Source organism: Schistocerca cancellata, chromosome 5 (assembly GCF_023864275.1).
Source record: "Schistocerca cancellata isolate TAMUIC-IGC-003103 chromosome 5, iqSchCanc2.1, whole genome shotgun sequence".
Classification (NCBI taxonomy): Eukaryota; Metazoa; Arthropoda; class Insecta; order Orthoptera; family Acrididae; genus Schistocerca; species Schistocerca cancellata.
Window position 1 is genome coordinate 297,552,404 of NC_064630.1, and position 21,450 is coordinate 297,573,853.

Here is a 21,450-nt window from a genome sequence, read left to right on the forward strand (position 1 = left end):
AGGGTTGGGACCAGGCATTGAATGTAATTAAGAAGAGTCTCAGCAAGAAGTACAAACTGGCGACCAGGGATGTAGCAAGCACATCGACGCTACGACAGATTCCGACGCCCACGTCTACCGCGACAGCCGGCGCGCGGGCGCCGACGGCGAAGAGAGTGGCCCGCGGGGGGAGGGGATTTAAATCGGCCACCCGCCCTCAGGAGCTCAGTTCGTCAGCGTACCTGACGATGTTGACATGTCTGATCGCCGAAATATTGTGCCCGTTGGACACTACGAACCGTCAGTATACCCGTGGACTGTTCGAGCAACTACTGAATTGATAATATACAGTCCAAATTAATTCCAATTTTATTTACTTTTTGGAAGCACCAACACAAAAAGGAAGTGCACATTAATGAGTTTGAGAAAATATAAAAACTAATGGGAATACAAATCATGAATGTCAGGGCAATTTAAAAGGCGAAAGTGGCTATCATCCTTACAGGTTATGTCCTGAAACACATAATCACAATTGAGTGTGTAATAATTGCTCCTATCATGCCAGAAAATAAGGCACTGGTTCCATAAACAAAAATCTAAACTTGCGTAGTCATGGATGAGCACTCTGCTCCAAAGTGAATTATCAAGTTCTGTTGTCTAATAAAGTTTAAAGCAGAGGAATGCAAAACACATACCATTCTCCTACCAAGACAGCTCATGCTTCGAGCTACTCTCACAAGAATCGATGGTTTATAGCTTACCAGCAGTAACAACTCAACAGCCATGGAGCGAAAACCTGATTCTCGAATGCAAATCAACAATGGGAAGGCTTGCCCAAAGATTTTCCACTCAAATCCTAGAAACTAGGCTCCAGCATCCAACACAGCAGATGGTTTTTAAGCCACTCAATGAGTTGCACTCCCACATCATGAGAGAGAACTTTGTTGCTCAAGTGAAAGTCACTGTATTTTGCCTAGGACGACTTTTTCCAGCTCTCTCATAAGTCCCATCAGCGAAAATGGAGCACCCAGTTGTTCTTTATTAACGTGTATGGCGGCTTATAAAATAATTTATGTAGCATTGGGCAGCTGTACAACATTTTTTCCCAAACTGAGTCTTTTAGGAAGTCACCGCTGCCATGCCAAATGATATATGCTATTGTAAGGTCTTGGAACCACTCACTGCTGCTGTGAAAAAGTGGGGCGGCTGACAGTCCCTAATTGCTGATAAGCAGCCAGAGTACTGTCCTCTCGTCAAGTGGATCTCCTTTAGAAATCGCCTTATCCACAGGGACACACCTGCTGTCCACAAATGGCTTTCCAGACTGCCTGTTCCATGGCTAATCCATTTCTTCTGCAGCAATATACAACTCATTAAATAAAGAAACATGCAACTAGAAAGTTAGATATAAAAGATGAAAAGAGATATGTGTCAGCAGTTTGATACTCACAATCAGTATCATTATCCATAATGCTATCAAACAGATTTCTATAAACTGGTTCAATCATCACACAGATTTCAGTGAATCGCTGCTATACGAGTGAAACATGAAACATAGCAGCCAAAATCTAAGATTATGTATTTCAGAGGTAAGTATCTTAAAGGATTCGATGAAAGACAAGAGTCTAAGAGAAATTAATTCTTCGATTAATAGTGAAAAAAATGAACAATATGCATAAATTCTATTTGAGAGTAATGAGCCTCAGTGAAATTCAGTTCAATAAAGAAGAAACTAAATTTAGGGATAATGGTGTTTAGTTTAATATCACACACAACTTGAAAATGTATGACAGCACATATCCAGGTAACTACAAAAGCAGCAGAACTAGGTAGGTCCGATCAGTAAAAATCGCTTTGGAAACAAAGGAAATTATCGAAATATAAAAAGAAACAACAGAAATAACAGAAAATAATAGGGATTTTAAAATCTTTAAAATGCATCAATAATAAACAGGCAACTGCAAAGGCTATGCTCAATAAAGTGGGCAAAGGTATAACACATTCAATATCAAAGAGGACGATTACTCTTTAAAAAGTGTACAATTATTTAATGAAAATGAAATTAGTGAAAGTTCCTAATGGCTGATAGTAACTTTTTATTTGTGCTAAAAGACAAAATATGTTTCAAAGCTACGAACAATTGCCAAGACTGAGAGCACAATGGAAATTACATAATCTGGGTATTCCAATTACAGTTAGTGTAAATAAAATCAGTTGTACATGTTAGAATCTAGATAAAAATTTCAATAAAATTCGTAGGCTATGCAAATTTACAAACATTCAATATTAGAAAAAAGTAAATAATTGATCCTACACTCTATAACAGACATTTCAGAAGATATGAAGTTCACTTCATCAGACATGTAAGTGTTTTATACAAAAATTCCTACCAAGGAGACAATTGATATTTATTGAAACATAGAAAGCTGGATCGTGGGGAATTGATGGAATTTATAGCATTTCTAGAAACTGCCTTAAATTTTAACTGCTTTTCTTACAAAAATAAGGTATACTGTCGACGAAATGGAATTGCTATAGGTAATTTCCTTGCTAGTGTGGTAGCAGATATATTTGTCAAGAATATCGAATTTAAATTTTTAGAAGAAAACAAGAAATTAGGGCCAGAACTGTTTATTATGGAAGATACATTAACAATATGCCTTACAGTGGCACTAAAAACAAAATCTATATCATCATATGAATCTTAAGATATGTGCATCCTAACATGCAATTCGCAGTTGAACACAATGAAGACAACTAATTAATTTCCTGAACTTGACTATTATAAACAACAGAAGCAGAATCAGTTTTGAATATTTAGAAAGCCTACATATACTGTCATGTTTATTAGTAGAAACTCAAGCAATCCAAATAAACATGAAAAAGGATTCTTTATGTCTCTGGTCCACAGAATGTTAAAGTTACCCTTAGTCACTGTTGCAAATGAAAAGGAACCGCTAATTTTAAAACACTATGAGAAATCCAATGACAGTGTTACTGGGAGTGTTCATTCCATTCAAAATAACATTAAATGTACAACTGCAAGTATGTCAATGTAAGTTGTGTCAAGAACAGAAACACACAGATTCGTCAGTATGACACAAATGCCTACAGGTAATATTTCAGCTAAGACACGTTGATTTTTCAGATATTGAAATATTAATATGTGTCACAGAGAAATCTTTACAAATGAAACTGAAACACGTTGTGGGCAACCACTGGAATGATATTTACAATCTCGACATTTACAATATTGAAAGCAAGGACTGTGACAACAGGCTGGACAAATAAGTCTCAATTTCTTTGTGCAGTTCAAAGAACATAGCATTAGTAGCAAATAACATACTTGAATTTGGTCAGCTCCTTAAATGAGCACTCAGTAGGTAGCAAAACAGCAATTTCAAAATACTGCAGCATTTCATTCTTAGATGGATTAGAAAAATTAGAAATTCATAGTTAATTGAGCATACTGACTTAAAGAAAAAATTTTTTCTACACATATTCATTGATTTGTTGTTTTAACAGACTGCTCTTTTGTTTTTACATTTTCATTTCGAACTTTTTTGAAATGAAAATAGAATGGTATACTTAAAGCAACATGTTTTAACTAAATTATTAATGTCAGATGTTTACACATAATAAATTGGTTTAATAACGAGACACTATTTTACTAAATTCAGTAGGAATAGATAAGGTCAAATAAGATAACACCTGGAATTGTTATCAAACCTATATATTTGTATGGCTTGATTCATTATAACCAATTATTATTATAGCATACTATGTGTTCAATGAGTTTAGGAGCTACTAATAAAACATTAGTCTATGAAAACAAGTAGACATTGCTCTGGAGCAGTCTTCCACAACTCCACACATTGGGCATTGCTTATCGCTACACTGGCGCACTAATGAGATTGATCTACTAGGAAAGTCTGTGTTGAGAAAGATATTGGCTTCAATGAAGAACACTGAACATTTTTCTATTATGGTTGACGAAGTAAGTGATTTTTTGATTCACGTACAAGTGTCAATTTTTTTATTCATACTGTCGGTGAATCCTTAATCATCAAAAAAGACTTTATTGGCTTATACAAGATTCTCAACACTGAATCACAAACTCTGTTTAGTATTTTAAAAGAAGTTTTTGCTCGTCTTGATTTGTGAACGTATAACTTAAGAGGACAGTGCTATGATGGTGCCTCAAATATGAGAGGTATGTTCAAAGGACTAAAAAAGTTAGTTGTGGATATAGAACCAAAAGCACATTATGTGAACTGCACTGTTCACAATTGAGACTTTCCTACGAAGGATATTATGGCTTTAGCCAAGGACTTAATAAACACCATAAGGGAAGCCAACAAAAAGATGGGACTTTTCAAAAGCATACGCTGTGAGAGCGCCAACGACCAAACTGATTTACAACCCCTTTGCCTGACTCGATGGACTATGCGAGCTTCTGGTATCTTGAGAATACTGAAAAACTTTGAAGAACTAGAGTTTTTTGAAATATTTTCTGCAGAGGACAAAACAGAGGCAGGTTACAAATGTGCAGGCTACCTTGAGTCAACGTTACAATTCAAGACTTATTACTTTTTACTTATTTATTTCCATGCAATGAACCCAGTAGAGGATGTCAATGAAAAAATTCGATGCTCTCATCTAAGTGCTACTGATGTGGACTTGATTTGTATATTTTATGGAAGCATGATAGTATTGAACACTTTTGGGAATTGTGTTCAAAAGAAAAACCTTCACAAGTTGATGAACCTTCGCTTCCTCGGAATCGAAGTACACCAAAGAAGTATGAAAACAGCGAAACCAGCTCACCGCACACTTTCAAAACCCCAAAGGAATTCTACAAAGCTATTTACATGAAAGTTTGTGAAATTGTGTTACATTAATGAGCAGTTCGCTTCTACTGGACTCATACAGGTCATTGCAGTTCAAAAAGAGTGCTTGCTTATAGTAAACAGAGGTGAAAAAAGTTTGGGAAAATCAACTGAGGTTTCAAACATGACCTGGACATTGGGAGACTGCGCTTACACTTGAATATGTTAGCTGATATTGCTGATAGAAAACAACTGGTCTTAAAAAAACATGCGGGATCTAAGAAAGTACGTTGCACTTGAGTCTGCACTTGGAGAAATGTTATGTCAAGTAGTGAAGTGCATTAAGCTTCTCCAAGTAGTTCCAATCAGCAACAACAGAACGGTCATATAGCGCCCTTAGACGTCTGAAGTCATATCTCTGATCAACAATGGGACAGAAGTGATTGAACAACTTGACTGATCTTCATGTCTACCAAGATGTTTTGGATGAATTGGCTATCCGACCAGTCATCAACGACTTCATATTCAGTAATCCAGTCAGTTGGTCTACATTTACACCTTTCTAAAGACACTCTACCCCTAATAACGGCATTTAGAGCAATATTAAAAATCTTTATAAAGTAGAGAATTAAATAGATACATAATGTTAAATTTTCAATTTCGAAATATCAGTACTAGGTTAGTACTGTATACTATATTACTAAAGTTCTGTATTGGTTATTTTCAAACACTTAAATATTTTTAGGGTGTAAGACCCAATTAAAACCCGCTATTTACATACTTTTTGGCTGAAAGTATTAGGCATACTGCATTAACATTATTAACTGTATTAAAGCATTAACTTTCTGATATTGTTGTTATTTGATGAACTCTGAGCCTTTTTCAAACTAAGCTTAAATTAACTATTTCACTTATTAATCAAAGTGCTGTTACTGTGTGACAACAATATTTTGTGTTTTAATCTTTTAATGTTGGTTCAGGATTTATTTAAATATAATTTCAGTCTTTTCAGAGCTATATATTCACTGCTCTGGAATAGTCTAGAAGCATGATTATTACTGTAAATTGAATTAGCTTTTTAAGAAAATACTGTGTGTGCTTAGGTTTCGTTTCTTTTCTCACAGCCAAAAAATGTGTCACGCTTGTAGAGTTTCCCAGTGTGTCGAGTTATCTAGAGTCCAGTTTTCGGGGTTCTAATGATGATAATATGACTCTAAAGTGCTGAAAAAACTTTAAAACTCACTATCTTTCATGTAAAATTTAGAAAATTTCCCAGGGCAGGACCCCCAGTATGGGCCACCCAATATACTGGTCATACTCTTTCTCAATAGCAGACATGCATCGTCTTGTTAAATTCAATTCTGATCGACCTTCAGTGTCCATGGTGCTCTTAGTTAGATTCCTTGAGTCTTGTTTTATTGTGGAGACTCAAATTTCTGGTACTCAGATATTTTTTTACTCGTATGTGAAAAACACCCTTATGTAATTACAACAGTTAGCATCGATTCCCAGAAACAGTCTCGCAGTCAGCCCATGAGGCATCTAGAAATACGTAAGCACAAGCTTCCCATATCTGTAATTCTCACATGAAAGATTTAAATGCAGTAGGTTTCGATATTTTTAGTTCGTCTGCTACATAGTGATTTCAAGTGGCATTTACAGTCCATAATCACTGTCAGCTAAGCTGTAATAATGTCAGAGTATGAAGTGTTTCAAGTCATTTAGTGAATTCTTTGTGCACAATACTTTTAGTTTCGCGAAAGTTGTGTTTACATAGTTAGTTACATACTCCATAGATCAATTGAACATTTCTTCTATTGAAATGTGGAATTAGTCAGTTTACATTAAGAGGATGCTTGGTTAGTGTTAGCATTAATGTTATTATTATTTGACCCTACTCACGCAACTACTCTTAAAAAGAAGTGTTTTTCAGGCTACAGACTTTTAAACAGAAATTCGTTCGTGTAACTGAATAAATAGTTCGGGAGAAAGATGTTATATTTGATTAAAATTTTCTTTGCTTCCTGTCAAAAATTTTATGTTGTTGGGCAGATGATCAAATATTTTTGTTGCTGCTTACTGAAGTCCTTACTGATCCACTGATAGCTTTAATAGTTGGTAACCAAGATCATCTTTTCCTACAGTGTTCTAGGTATGGACCTCACTGTTCTTCTCAAATTACGATTGTTACTTATTATGTAATACATTAGCGAATACATGTGTTGTAACGATGCAGTTAAAACCTGAAACTCTTCGAAGAGCTGTCTACATGGTGACCGCTGGTCGCTCTCTTTTGTGCAGTCAGTACTTTCTTTCTAAATGATGAGCTCTTCCCGAAAACTATTCCATAAGGAATTGTTGAGAGGAAATATGCAAAATATGTCAGGACTTTGGTTCGTGTGTTTCCTAGACTAACGGTCACACAGAAGGCAAAAGTGGATGACTTTAATTGTTTGAGAAGCTCTTTCATTTCTAATTTTCGTCATCATGTGAACCGAAATATCAGGATTACTCTACTCTATTTACTGACTTTCGCTGATGAGCTACATCGTTTGTGGTGTATCCTACAAGGGGGTGGGGGATGGATGTCAAGGAACTTTTTTTATCTTAAATTTTAATAGGAAGAAATTTTGCCTGTCTCTTCAAGACGTGAGCTTCTTGATTCATGGATGCTGGTAGCCAGCTATGATCCCACTGCGGAGTAGGAGAGAGAAACTGTTTATTTTGATACAGAGAACTGTATAAAAACATGGCCTTTCTTATTGACACATTCCTTACGGCAAGGTTGCAACTTTGGCAGCTGGCAAAATATAAATAGTAAACAGCCTCATAAATAAGAGAGCATTCATGATTTGGAACATTTATTTAAGACTTAATAGAATTTCGCACTACCGTTTACAAACCAGCAAGTTCCGTAAAAAGGATCAAATATTAATCTTCCCGAAATTTGCCGGTCGGCACACACACAGGGCACAGAGACAATCCCAACACAGCCGGCCGGAGTGGCCGAGCGGTTCTAGGCGATTCAGTCTGGAACCGTGCGACCGCTACGGTCGCAGATTCAAATCCTGCCTCGGGCATGGATGTGTGTGATGTCCTTAGGTTAGTTAGGTTTAAGTAGTTCTAAGTTCTAGGGGACTGATGACCTCAGATGTTAAGTCCCATAGTGCTCAGAGCCATTTGAACCAATCCCAACACGATACACCACAAACAGGAAATCGACACATGTCAACACCAGAGGAGAACAAGGGACTACTGATAAACATTAACGACCCTGTTGGTAGGCTGACACGCTATAGATTCATTATGCTTCCAGTAATTAAAATTCTGTTAATATAATCACAGCGCAAAAAACGTTTTGCTACGCTATGACGCAATTAGAGTTTATTCGACAGTGCACTTTAGAATTGTTATGATATACTGTACACCGTTTGGTTGTCCTGTCTCCCATTTTACAATAACTTACGTAGATTTAATATTAATATTAGCATTATTAATTTCTGTCAGGACACACAACCTTCTTGAGTTTTTAAAGACATTCCTTAAAACAGTACAGTATTTTTTGTAGTATGAAAATAATGTTGGATGTTGACTCATTCTGGCCTTTATATAAATTTTCAGCTCCCTATTACATCAGATGTTAATTCCCTTCGTTATCCATGGTTTACTCGTTTTTCTGATGTTTTTGATGGATTTCCTGGATAACATTTTGGGAAAGCAACTTTCAAATATTGACACTGTGGAATAAATTGAATTTGAAACTAGCATCTTTTTCTACAAATACTTCATCCCATGCTGCTTCTTTTAATTTACTATTAAAACATTATATCCAATTCTCAGTGCTTTCTATGAATGTGCCTCAGGGCTGTAAGGAACTACATTGTTGACTTTCTTTTCGATTGTGCATCATGATAAGATAATCCATTAACAGCTCGATACAAATGAATTGTTTCACCCATAGCACTGTCTATATAAATGTTATCAATTAGTGAGTTTATACATGGACGCACGTAAGTTGAAAAACTGATTACAAAAATTAGATCCAAACATCCAGATAATGATTCCAATTAATTTTTTTCTGTCCGTATGTTTTAAAAATTCTCAATAGTGATTTACACAAACAACTAACTGTTTCTTCTTGTCTGAAATCTAGCTCAATAAAGGATCTAGTTTTCTGATAAATAGCTGAATTTTTCCTGAAGGGGATCTGCAGAATGTTAGAACTACCAAAGAAGAATTCTGCAATAGCAACTCACAAACACGTCCCTTTAGGTTGTGATCCACACAAAAACTGTCTCCTTCAATATTTTTGGTTTTGTGTCAAATTTTCCCACGTCAATTCTACATGAAAATTACACGAGTTTATAATTCCTGACATTTAACGTTTACATTCCTGTTGTTACACAGTGTTCAGGAAGGCACACGACATCTGTTTCTTCAGAATTTCCCACATCCTCTAAAAATATGAGAAACTCATCTACCTTGTTTGTGAACCCTTTAATGTCCCGATGAAACAAAGAAATTTAATTTTTCTGGGAACTGTTACACATCTTTTGGTCCTGTTCTGCACTAATTTCTTTCAATACTGTCTGCAACCTGGTTCCAATGTAAAAAAACGTGCCTCTTTGACTATAACAATCACAGGGATATTGTCTTGCGTGCCTGTGACCCACCACCATCATTTCCTGCAAGATGCTCAGGTACTCTGTTCCCCTACTTCCTATTCATGTGCAGGCCATGATATTTGTTTCCTTATTTCCCAGTTACAGCAAGAGGCGTGGCGCAGACATGAGATTTTGTTTCACCCAAAAACAATCCACACACTGTTTTGTTTACAAGGTTAGGAGATATGTTAACCCAGGGCTGGTTATGGAACTGTATAAATTTCACAAAACCTACACTAGTATGTGCTGTTGCTACACCTACCTCCTTGATATCACATTAAATAGTACACTCTAAGTTGCTGTTCAGGCTGATTCCTGCAAATGTTTTACACCTAGCCCATTCTGTAGCATTTGGCCTACACCCTTCCATAACTGCTACGTAGCAGCAAGACTCTTTTCTTTCTGTTTGGCTTTTCTACCGACGTAGCCTTAAAGCTGTTCCTACGAGTCTGCTGCACTCTACTTAGCTCAAAAGCTGCTTGAGGCTCTTCCCCTGTTTCAAGTAATAAGTCAAATTGGTTGCTAATCGGAATTTGAAATCTGATCTCTGAGGTTTTCTCCTTTTGTCTAATACCTGTTACATTTTCGCATCTGCCATTGTCTCTTTCCCCCTCTATCCCATATAATTTAAAATACGCCACTTCTGATTCTGCCTGGAGCTCACAAACTCACCCCCTCCCCCTCTCGACGACATAATGTACAACTACACAGGAGTTGGCTGCAATCTCCCCAGTGAAAGTTCAGTCTACAGTCCTCAGTTCTGTCATGTTATTAACCAACCTACGGCAACATCCACATTTGTCACACTACTTTTCCAGTAAGCTATAAACCCACTACCGCACACTTAAACTGCAAGAAAGTAATAATTGGTGGAAACGTATCTTTTGGTGAGTTGTGGAGTTGACTTCCAGGTTGCAGGTGAAAGTAAGAAACGAGAATGTAAACAAGACACAGATTTTCACTGAACGTAAGCTTTTATCACGGAAGACAGCGAATGGAAACTAAAGAAAAAGGACGATATTTTAGCAGCAGTATTGAGCAAACACTATCCGGAAATTATGAAAAGCACTGCAATGTATAAAAATTAACGCCGGCCGGTGTGGTCGAGCGGTTCTAGGCGCTTCAGTGTGGAACCGCGCGACTGCTACACTGATGACCTCAGATGTTAAGTCCCATAGTGCTTAGAGCCATTTGAACCATTTTTATAAAAACTAACATGTAGTGCTGCGTACCTCCTGGTGTTTATGACAGAGTGCTTGGAGAGTGTCTTGCGTCGGTGAATCACTCTGACTGTGACGTTTAGACGAAGCAAAATTATGCTGGTACAGATCATGACAAAGAAGTGTTGCGTGTCGCTACGCCTTATTATCGACTCGCAACTGAAAAATGATAAAATAAGGTACCGAACATAAAGATGCAGCTGCTGCTTGGGAGTCGTTATTTTTGTTTGCACATGGCGATCTGTGTCAGGGAACGACGGGCGTCTTGAATATAAGCAAACCTGCAAGAGGAAGTAACTGCTCGGACACGAAAATGGAAGTTCCATGGACCGCTGACCTACATTCAAGAAGCGCTGAGTTCCTAAGAATAAAAATACGAACAGTGGATATTAGCCTAGGAGAGAGAAACAAATGGAATGAAATTCACTCTGCTGATTCTGATTGCTGATGGAAGGTACTGATGTAGTCTGATTGTTATATATTTGAGAAGGCAACATGTAATTTATTAGTTCTACTTGGAATTCACACATTACTAGATTGAAGTTTAAAATGTGGTGTGACTTTTCTTAGTTCTATGTAAGATTCAGCAACATGTAATTTATTAATTCTACTTGGAATTCACACATTACTAGATTGAAGTTTAAAATGTGGTGTGACTTTTCTTAGTTCTATGTAAGATTCGGGGAGGAATAAGTCTGATTAGACTTAAATTACAGTATGGTCAAGAGTAAAGTTAGAGAAGCTAATAAATATTCCACGTTGGCATCACTCAAGGAATAGCGGTCAAATGGTTTTCGGATTCAAGGAAAATGGTATGCAGGCAACGCAGCGCCTCTTTCGACATTTGAATTGCACTGTCTCTCATCATTTTCCTGGCACGATGTTACCAATTCCCAAACGTGGAGATTAATTCTCACCTTTATCTCCTTAACTTCACTAGGAGAATTATTAGTAAAGATCTTGGAAAACATACTGTGGCGTTACAGGCACTAAGCCTTGCATTATGTGGATGGTTCTAATGCGGTTGGCGATTGGAACTGGTGCGTTTCCCATGAAGAGAGGAAGGTGTTGCTCAGGTATCTCTTCGTAGAGCATATGCATTGTGTGAATGGCTGTGGCTGAGGGAGATGCGGATACCGGATGAGAAAGTAGTTGGGCACACTTAGTAGAAACGTTTTTCACATGACGTAGTATTATAAGCAGATCTGAGCGTTGATATTACATAGTAGCCACAAGAGGTCCAAGCATTTTCGCCGAGGTTCCGACTGTCAGCAACTTAAATCAGATTTAGAGTGTTGAATAATTGACTGTTTTAACGTAGAAACTGGGGTTCGGCTATTTACCCAGTAGCCTTGCTCACCAGTAACTGATTAACCTATACTACAAATACATTATCGATATTGGGAGACAAGTGACTAGATTATCAGACTTCATGAGAGGATTCGTGTTAAACCATTGAATATAGAACATCGCAACATTCAATTACATAATATTATACTACTGGTATGAAGAACATACGTTGGTACAACAGTCACTATCGATTGTAGTATCACAGTTCAACAGATTCTAAGACCGAGAAATAGTCTACTGCTATTGACACCATCATGGGGGCTGTAAGCTATTTCTACTTAAGAAAAGAAGTAAAGAATTCTTTACCACGTACAGACGAGTGAAATTTATTTGCCTAGTTACAACATGGCGGATTATGCAGATAATAAGAATTTGCAGGCACGTCAGGAACTCCATTCCGTAGCGATTCCATATACTGCTTCGTGAAGTAGTAAGTCTTTCCGTAATCATGGATAATTCACTAGCTGTGACAATGTTTGATGTTTATCGTTACAATCCCCTAGCCATTCTTATTTATTATAGGAGTAAAACTGACGTACGCATGGTCGACATATGCTAACCGTTACCGTGCTTGTATATGTACAGACCACTGAACGACCAACTAATACACGTCAAGTCAGCAGATAAAACACGGTTCTCGCACACTTTGCTGACCTGAATCCGGCGTGAAACCTGCAACGCCAAGAGATTTACTGCATTAGCCAAGTGATGACCGGCTTGGCGTACAAAGCCGCTGTGATCTAATACACGGCCCGCCTCGTTAGCGAACAACGAATTATCTACACGCTGTAAAGTTTACAAGCACTGTGACGTTTAGTGCACCGGTAAATTTTCGTAGAGAAGCTGAAGTAAAACAGTTGACACAATCGATTAAACTGAGCTTAGGAGCCAGGTGGACCGCTCCGCCGAGATGTCTGTCGCGCAGCTCATCCGAAAAACTGCTCCATTGTGATATTTTATTTTGTATGAAAAGTTGGTTAACGTGAAATAATTGCTATCCATTCCAACTTCGTCTTTATATGATTGAGGGAGATCTTCATCTACAGGGTGTTACAAAAAGGTACGGCCAAACTTTCAGGAAACATTCCTCACACACAAATAAAGAAAAGATGTTATGTGGACATGTGTCCGGAAACGCTTAATTTCCATGTTAGAGCTCATTTTAGTTTCTTCCACCTACGCTCAATGGAGCACGTTATCATGATTTCATATGGGATACTCTACCTGTGCTGCTAGAACATGTGCCTTTACAAGTACGACACAACATGTGGTTCATGCACGATGGAGCTCTTGCACATTTCAGTCGAAGTGTTCGTACGCTTCTAAACAACAGATTCGGTGACCGATGGATTGGTAGAGGCGGATCAATTCCATGGCTTCCACGCTCTACTGAACTCAACACTCTTGAATTTCGTTTATGGGGGCATTTGAAAGCTCTTGTCTACGCGACCCCGGTACCAAATGTAGAGACTCTTAGAGCTCATATTGTGGATGGCTGTGATACAATACGCCATTCTCCAGGGCTGCATGAGCGCATCAGGGATTCCATGCGACGGAGGATGGATGCATGTATCCTCGCTAACGGAGGACATTTTGAACATTTCCTGTGCCAAAATTTTTGAAATCACGCTGGTACGTTCTGTTGCTGTGTGTTTCCATTCCATGATTAATGTGATTTGAAGAGAAGTAATAAAATGAGCTTTAACATGGAAAGTAAGCGTTTCCGGACACATGTCCACATAACATATTTTCTTTCTTCGTGTGTGAGGAATGTTTCCTGAAAGTTTGGCCGTACCTTTTTGTAACACCCTGTATAATGAAACTACTGTGAATAAAAAAACGCTACTCTGGTAAAGGTCTTATTTATCCAACACGTTTTTTCACTTAAGAAGGAATGGTTCAACCCACCACGTCGAAACCAACCCTGAAAATTTTATGCAGAATGAATACAACGAAAGAAATGCAGTGACAAAATTTTGCTTGGCAAGACGCACTGCAAGGTTTTTTTTTTTTTTAATGTTGAAGTTACTCTTTTTTGTCGCACCAAGAACCACTTACGACAGCAGTTTGTACAGCCCTCCTTGCGTAGTGCACGATCGCAAGTGACAAGAGACCACGAATTTGAAGCTCCTAAATCACAAAAATGTCACGTACCATTAATGTTTTGAATAACAGACAGTTCATATCTACAGCTAAACTGTTGCATACGGAATTGTTACACAGTGGACTAGAAAGGAAAACAAGTGAAGATGTTGTTTGGTATAACATTACAGACGACTTCCCTGAATTGTGACTTTAATTTATTGAACTGAAATATTTCTTAGACATACGTAATTTTACAGCAATTCCTGTAGCACAATTGTGATATTTTTTGAATAAGGTATAGTTTAGTAATAATGACTTCCCTGTTTATTCCCCATAGTCGTCACATTAAAGCGAAGTGTCGTTTGAACGAGGGAAACAAACGTTTTCCTTGCGCAGGCACAGCTGACAGAAGAATAATCTATGTTATCAGGTACTTCACAGTAATTACTAGTTATATTTAGACAGAATTACAGTGGAATAAGACATGATCCCGGCCGTTGTTCTGTTTATTGTACTGCATACCTAGCATACTTACGGCAATTTATAAAAATGTGTTGATCCAAACTGATACATAAATGACTGCAGCTTAAGAATACTGTTGGACCTCAAACGGCACACTGCTGTTGCGAATTGTATTGTCCAAACAACAATCTTTTCTTCGTCCTCTTGAAAGACAGGAGTATCGTTATGTCGAGGCCAACTCTCCAAGAAGAACAATGACATTTTTCTGTAGCTGTTTAGAAACAGTCTCGAATGAAACGTTAAAAATTATCCTTCCCTATTTTTCCAGATTTTGAGAGGTAGATTACAATATTTTTACCACTAAATCTTTCCTCATTTCATTTTGGGCCCTAATATGCCTTGAGGCCCCTGAAGGCATACATAAAGCTGTGGAAACAGTAACCCACTCATACTTACCACTGTCATTGTTGTATATGAATATGTCGTCTCCTCTACACTTTTACTTGTAGAAAACAACGTTGTTCTGTGGTTTCCCGTACTGTATCAGTTTTTGAATCTGGTCAAACAAGTCGAAGAAGACTTGAATAAGCAATGTTCATTTCCGTTGCCAATCATAGGGCCTAGTCTCGTAGTACCCCTTCGGTAACAATGCATTGTCTCTCACGAGGAGCTCTACGTGGTTCATATCTCAAGAACAGTAGTGCATGTAATTTATTTAGTTTCGGGGTGCATGTTGGTTATTAGTAGGGGATAACTGGACGTTGTAGCTACAACGTACAGTAAATCGTTCGGTTAGTTTTTCCTTCACAATTTTGTGAGTTTCATTTTGGCGCATATTTATGACTTCGTTTAAGTCTTTCCTCCATTTATGCAGTTCATAGTCAGATTTTACGAAACAAAACTGAGCTTTCATGGGTCTTAACATTAAACGTTGAACACAATAAATAATAATTAAATTTTATCTCCATTGTTAACATTTATGCTACTGCATAAAAACTGGTAATTATTTTCGATAATAGCGGGGGCACCGGGCTTGGAATTCCTTGCTTCCGTCGTTGAAAGATCTTTCTTGTTGTGTTCCATGAATAATAGGTAGGGTCGTCGACATATGGTAATGTTCTCGCGATTGGACCCATTTGGCACAATTGGTAAAAAGCAGTTAATGTTGTGAACTGAGGTGGTTCGCTTGCAGCTTTTCCAGCGGTGTCTTTTGTGAATCAAACTCTCCGTCCATTCTCCAAATGTACTGCTAGGTGTTGCACAGCTGGTTCGCGTTCGTGTATGGGAAAACCGAAACTCCGCCACGCTTCTTCGTTACTGTTGATATATCTTCCTATTTGGTACATGAGGAAAAATGGTTCAAATGGCTCTGAGCACTATGGGACTTAACATCTATGGTCATCAGTCCCCTAGAACTTAGAACTACTTAAACCTAACTAACCTAAGGACAGCACACAACACCCAGCCATCACGAGGCAGAGAAAATCCCTGACCCCGCCGGGAATCGAACCCGGGAACCAGGGCGTGGGAAGCGAGAACGCTACCGCACGACCACGAGATGCGGGCGGTACATGAGGATATCGTCGGGGGTACTGACATATTTAATGGAGTTCACTGAACTGCGGTATTATTATGTGAGTTTGGAACATTTTGGAAAGTACACACAACAAAAAAAGATTTGCTTCACACCGATTCCCAGAACTCCTGAAGATAGACGTTGAATGTAGACATTGTATCACAGACACAGTCCCTTTGACTGTTCAGGGATGTCACTAAACCGGCCCAGAGATGTAAACAACCATGCATGAGCAGCGCCTATTAGACGGAGGGGATCCGACAACCGATCAGTTCCAGTCATTCCACCAGGAAGGAGGTACACGGCTCGCGTTGTCTGTAGTTCAACCATGCCTAGATGGTCAATACGCGGTTCGATCGCGTCCGCATTGTTTCTTTGTGCCAGGAAGGGCTCTCAACGAGGGAAATGTCCAAGTGTCTCGGAATGAACCAAAGCGATGTTGTTCGGACGTGGAGAAGATACAGAGAGACAGGAACTGTCGATGACATGCCTCACTCAGGCCGCCCAAGGGCTACTACTGCAGAACATGACCGTTACCTACGGATTATGGCTCAGAGGAAAGCTGACAGCAACGCCATCATGTTGAATAATGCTTTCCGTGCAGCCACATGACGTCGAGTTACGACTCAAACTGTGCGCAATAGGCTGCATGATACGCAACTTCACACCCGTGACGAGGACCATCTTTGCAACCACGACACCATTCAGTGCGGTACAGATGGGCCCAGCAACATGCCGAATGGGCCGCTCAGAATTGGCATCACGTTCTCGTCTTCGATGAGTGTCGCATATGCCGTCAACCAGACAATCGTCGGAGAGGTGTCTAGAGGCAACCCGGTCAGGCTGAACGAATTAGACACACTGTCCAAGGAGTGCAGCAAGGTTGGTGTTGAAATTCGGAAAAACTGGGAAAATGGCGGAAATTGTTCGCACTGAGGTGCTTATTACAGTACATCGTCCCATATCGACAGTGTGTTTTCCATCCCATCTGCCCAACGGTATGCTGTTGATTACCACATACTGATTGACTGATACCACTTGTTTGAGATGGAGAGAGTCTTGGTGGGAATAATACCTTCCACGGATAGCCAGCACCAAAACAGTGATTGCGTGCATGGCTGCAATTGAGGAGCCATTGCTCTTGGTCTCTTCGAAATGGAATTCCGTGACACTGTGGAAGATGAGATTAAGTGCAGAGCTCATCACCTTTGGACAGCTTCTTGGAAATACTCCGCAATGCCACAAACTTTGCTTGTCAATAAGAAACGCCACGTTTGTCCTTTATTTCAAGTATCCTGTGTGTTGTGGGAGCAGCATAGTTTCCACCATGTTATGTCCAGCTTCCTGTAAGAACCACTGGATCGAAATGGTTAATGTCGATTTAGCACCTGACGCAGACCCCGAAGTCAAGGTAGAAAAACAAAGTGATTTGCTGTGTACAGAGTTATAGTCATACACTGCCTCGATTGTTACAGCAAAAACAATGTATCAAACTTCTTATGAAACAATAGCACAAGTACCCTCTGCTTGTGAATGAGAGTCGGTTTGGTCTTCCTCCGGTACAGGCGACGGAACAACGCACTCCGGTTCGTGGAAGTAACTTTGATCACTTGTTGAGTGCTCCAGTGGAGCAATACATGTATATCTAGTGGGGTCACCACAAGTGGTCAGCGTCAACACGCAAATGGTATTTGTTTCTGATACATCGGAAGTGAGAGATGTGGCTGCGCTGTCAACGAAGACTCGAAAACCATTACACTGTCGTATTTCTAGCTTGTAAACACGATAATAGAGATTAGAACATATACAGAGGGAAATTTATACACAGAGATGGAAATTTATAGACAGTCATTCGATATCGATGAATTTTAGGTGTTGCACTTCATAATTTGTTTGTACAGGGCATGTATACTCTGCATGGTTGTGAATTTCCTTCTTTACGTTCGTGTGCCATTTTTCTCATTATGATAGCTCTCTACCTGTCAACCTTCTAACTAATGGAAGAGTTCTGTCGGAGCATGATGGGATTTCGAGAGAATTAGCAGTGGTCTGCGACTTGGCAGGCCTCATCTCTTACTCGTTGCAGTGATGTGTATCCAAATGCTATATATGGAAGACTGCAACATTTTTTAGAATAAGTTACCTTTGCGACATTCTGACGAAAGGGGAGTTGAAAGGTGAGTTCAAAACCACTTCTTCTAAATGTTGTGGGCAAATATATTATAACTTCTCACAATCGTCTCATTAAGTGACCGCATTGAGAAAGTTAAGTACTAATATGAAATTTTTACCAAGAGACAATCAGCACCAAAAGTTCCATATTTTGCTTTCTCGATAATTTAGAGACAACTTTGTTCTGTGAGTTTTGTGTGGCTATAAACGGATGGATTAACGTCTTGATAGGTAGACTAAATTAACATTTACATCTGTATGTTTACTTTGCAAGCCATCATACCATGTGTGGTGGTGCGTACCCTGTAGCACTGTTAGGCATTTCTTTTCCTATTCCACTAGCAGATAGGGTAAGGAAAAAAACTGGTTATATGTGTCTTTATGAGCAATAGTTTCTACTATATTTTTTTCGTGATCCTTAAGGGAAAAATATGTTGGCGGCAGTAGAATCGTTCAGCAGTCAGCTTCAAGTGTCGGTTCTCAACAGTGTTCCCTGAGAAGAACATTTTCTCCCCTCCAGATATTCGCTTTTGAGCTGCCTGGCAAGTGTAATACGACTGTGAAAAATGATTACTCACCATGAAAGTACTCTCACGGTCAATGTAGTTAATTAGCCTATCAATCCGATACTGGTGACATGCCGCCTGGTAGTTGGAAGCGAGGACTGGGGAACCATGTATATGATTCGTGGTTTGGAGCGGTAATCAGGCGTTTTTATTTTGTGGCGATACCTTTTAACTGTGGTTTAGTATCCCACCTACACAGAGAGAGATGAGCAGCCTAATAAAATTAGATGTATTACCGAATTTATAAAGTGATACATAGCATAAGCTTGATATTTAGAGCTTCTCTGGCGCTGTTACCTTAGGAGATTTCTATGTGGCGAAAAATTTGGTTACTTTAAAAGAGTTCGAATGTGAAGAGGCATCCTGTGACAAAGGTAGATCTTAGCCCTCCATCACCAGCCAAAAATGAGTTTATTGTTCTACTCCTCTTCTCCTCTAATGCAGGATGTAGTAGATATTAGACTGATAAGAACAGATTTCTTTACTTCATAAGATATATTATATTAAATATGGGTTGTGATGTAGTATTACAGGATTTTCACAAAAAGTAAGAATACCTTAGTGATGTGAAAACGTGTATTAGCCCTTTATTTCTTCTTTCTTCTCTAATAGCTCGTACAAAAGGGAGTAATCTACATTTCTCCTGAGAAATTCGTGGTGCATGTTCAACAATATTCCTATCTCGCATTGGGTAAAGTGGGTTTTGTAAACTAGGGGTCTTTATTTGGGTGGAATCGGTTAGAAATACTGTATACACAGAAGTAACCGCTGCTTGACGTGCAGTATGCTGCGGCCAGCAGCAGCATTAGTCATGAGGAGTTGGAAACGGGAAGTTGCAGATTACCTTAGCCTATAACGGGCGGTTAGGCACAAAGAATGCGTCGACCTGTCTGCTCTTACCTACAGTTTGTTCTAGCGAGGTGACCAGTGTGCTGGGTGGACAGTGACAGTAGCACACGTGTGTGCTGTGGGAGAAGAGTCAATGTGATGGGTGTTTGAGCTGGACGATTATTCCCCGTATGTAATTTGACTTCTTGGCTTCTTGGTGACAGCGTCTGTTACCATTGAGGGTTCGGTAGGCCTGGTGTGTGGATGCAGGGGATTGAGCATGCAGGTGCTGGCATGGGCGATACCTGTATGGACTTCTCCTGACAGGCGGCCATGAGACGAAGCAATGTCCCTACGGGTGGCAGACCGCTCCACTGCAATTCAGTGAACTCCATCAAATATGTCTGTAAGTATGTGTAAAAAGGCAGTGACATGGCAGTATTTCAAATATCCAAAGACAAGGAAAAACAAAACAGAAACAACGAGATCCTCTTCTGATGTAGTCTTATATACAGCATCCGTTCCGCTTTTATCTGTGCATACTTATGCACCAGGAATTGTTGGAATAAACTGGTAGTGTTCAGAATGTTATTATATGTTTCATTGTCTCTAATCATTAAGGAGTAAACGTAGATCTCCTTGGAAACGACTTTTTTGTTTGTTTCTACGCCTATTTCATGTTTGATTTGTTTGATATTAAAATGATGTTCGTCCTCTCCGTACAGAAATATTAATGGATTTTAGAGAGCATCTTTTGAATGGTGTATCTTTGCAGTATGTTGCAGCCCTTCTGTTCTTCGTTGTACAATTATGTCACGGCTTGCGCCTTGATTGTCCGCAATTACGATGGCGACTTATTCTATCTGATGTGGATTAAATCGACGTTCGGTTTCTCCAGATGGTCTTTTATTGGCTCGAATTACAACTTTATAGTCACCAGAAATCATTCGCTCTTGTGCTGTTTTGAATATGTGAATCAGTTGATTGTATTTGTGTAAGTCCGTCTATACATCTTGGACTACTTCTCGTCACAGTCCATTGATATGTCTGCAATGTTGATCAGTTTCTGTTTCTTCATTTCCGATGAAATACACTTGCAGAAATGTATGGTCTTCATTGGGTAGTGGTAGTCATGTTCCCATATTTTGACAGATTTGTCCTTCAATAGAAAAAAACATAATCGGTTTCATCTCCATTGGTGTTGATCGAAGTAGCTCCGAAAGGAGTCACTTGGAAACAGGCGTTGTACACTTTTATATTTTGAAGAAAGCGTTTCCATTATGGAGGTTCCTGGTTATATAGTATAAAAATTCTTAGGGAGATGTTTCCAGTGGCGGTAATCGAATTTTTTCGCGTTGAAAAATTGGCATTTATGTTTATGTTTGTTATATTATTTCATTGGGTCTTATCGGAATGCTTCATTTGTTAGGTTGTACTGTTTACTTGTCCTCGTCCGCGCTTTTCGTATGGTGACATTTTCATGGATGGCTTGAGTTCGCAGTCTTTTGTTTTAATATTCTGTCGAAATTCTTGATTCTTCAGTTCGTTCATTTCGTTGTTCTTCGGTTTCTCTGCTTCTTACGGTGCTCATCGTCGTTCACTGGGAACTTAAACGTGCTTCGCGCTCTTCGTCTGTTTCGTATTTCCGGTGATCGCTTTGTTTTCATCATTTCGCTTCAAAACTGGCAAGATCTTCTCTTGTTTTACGGTTGGACATTG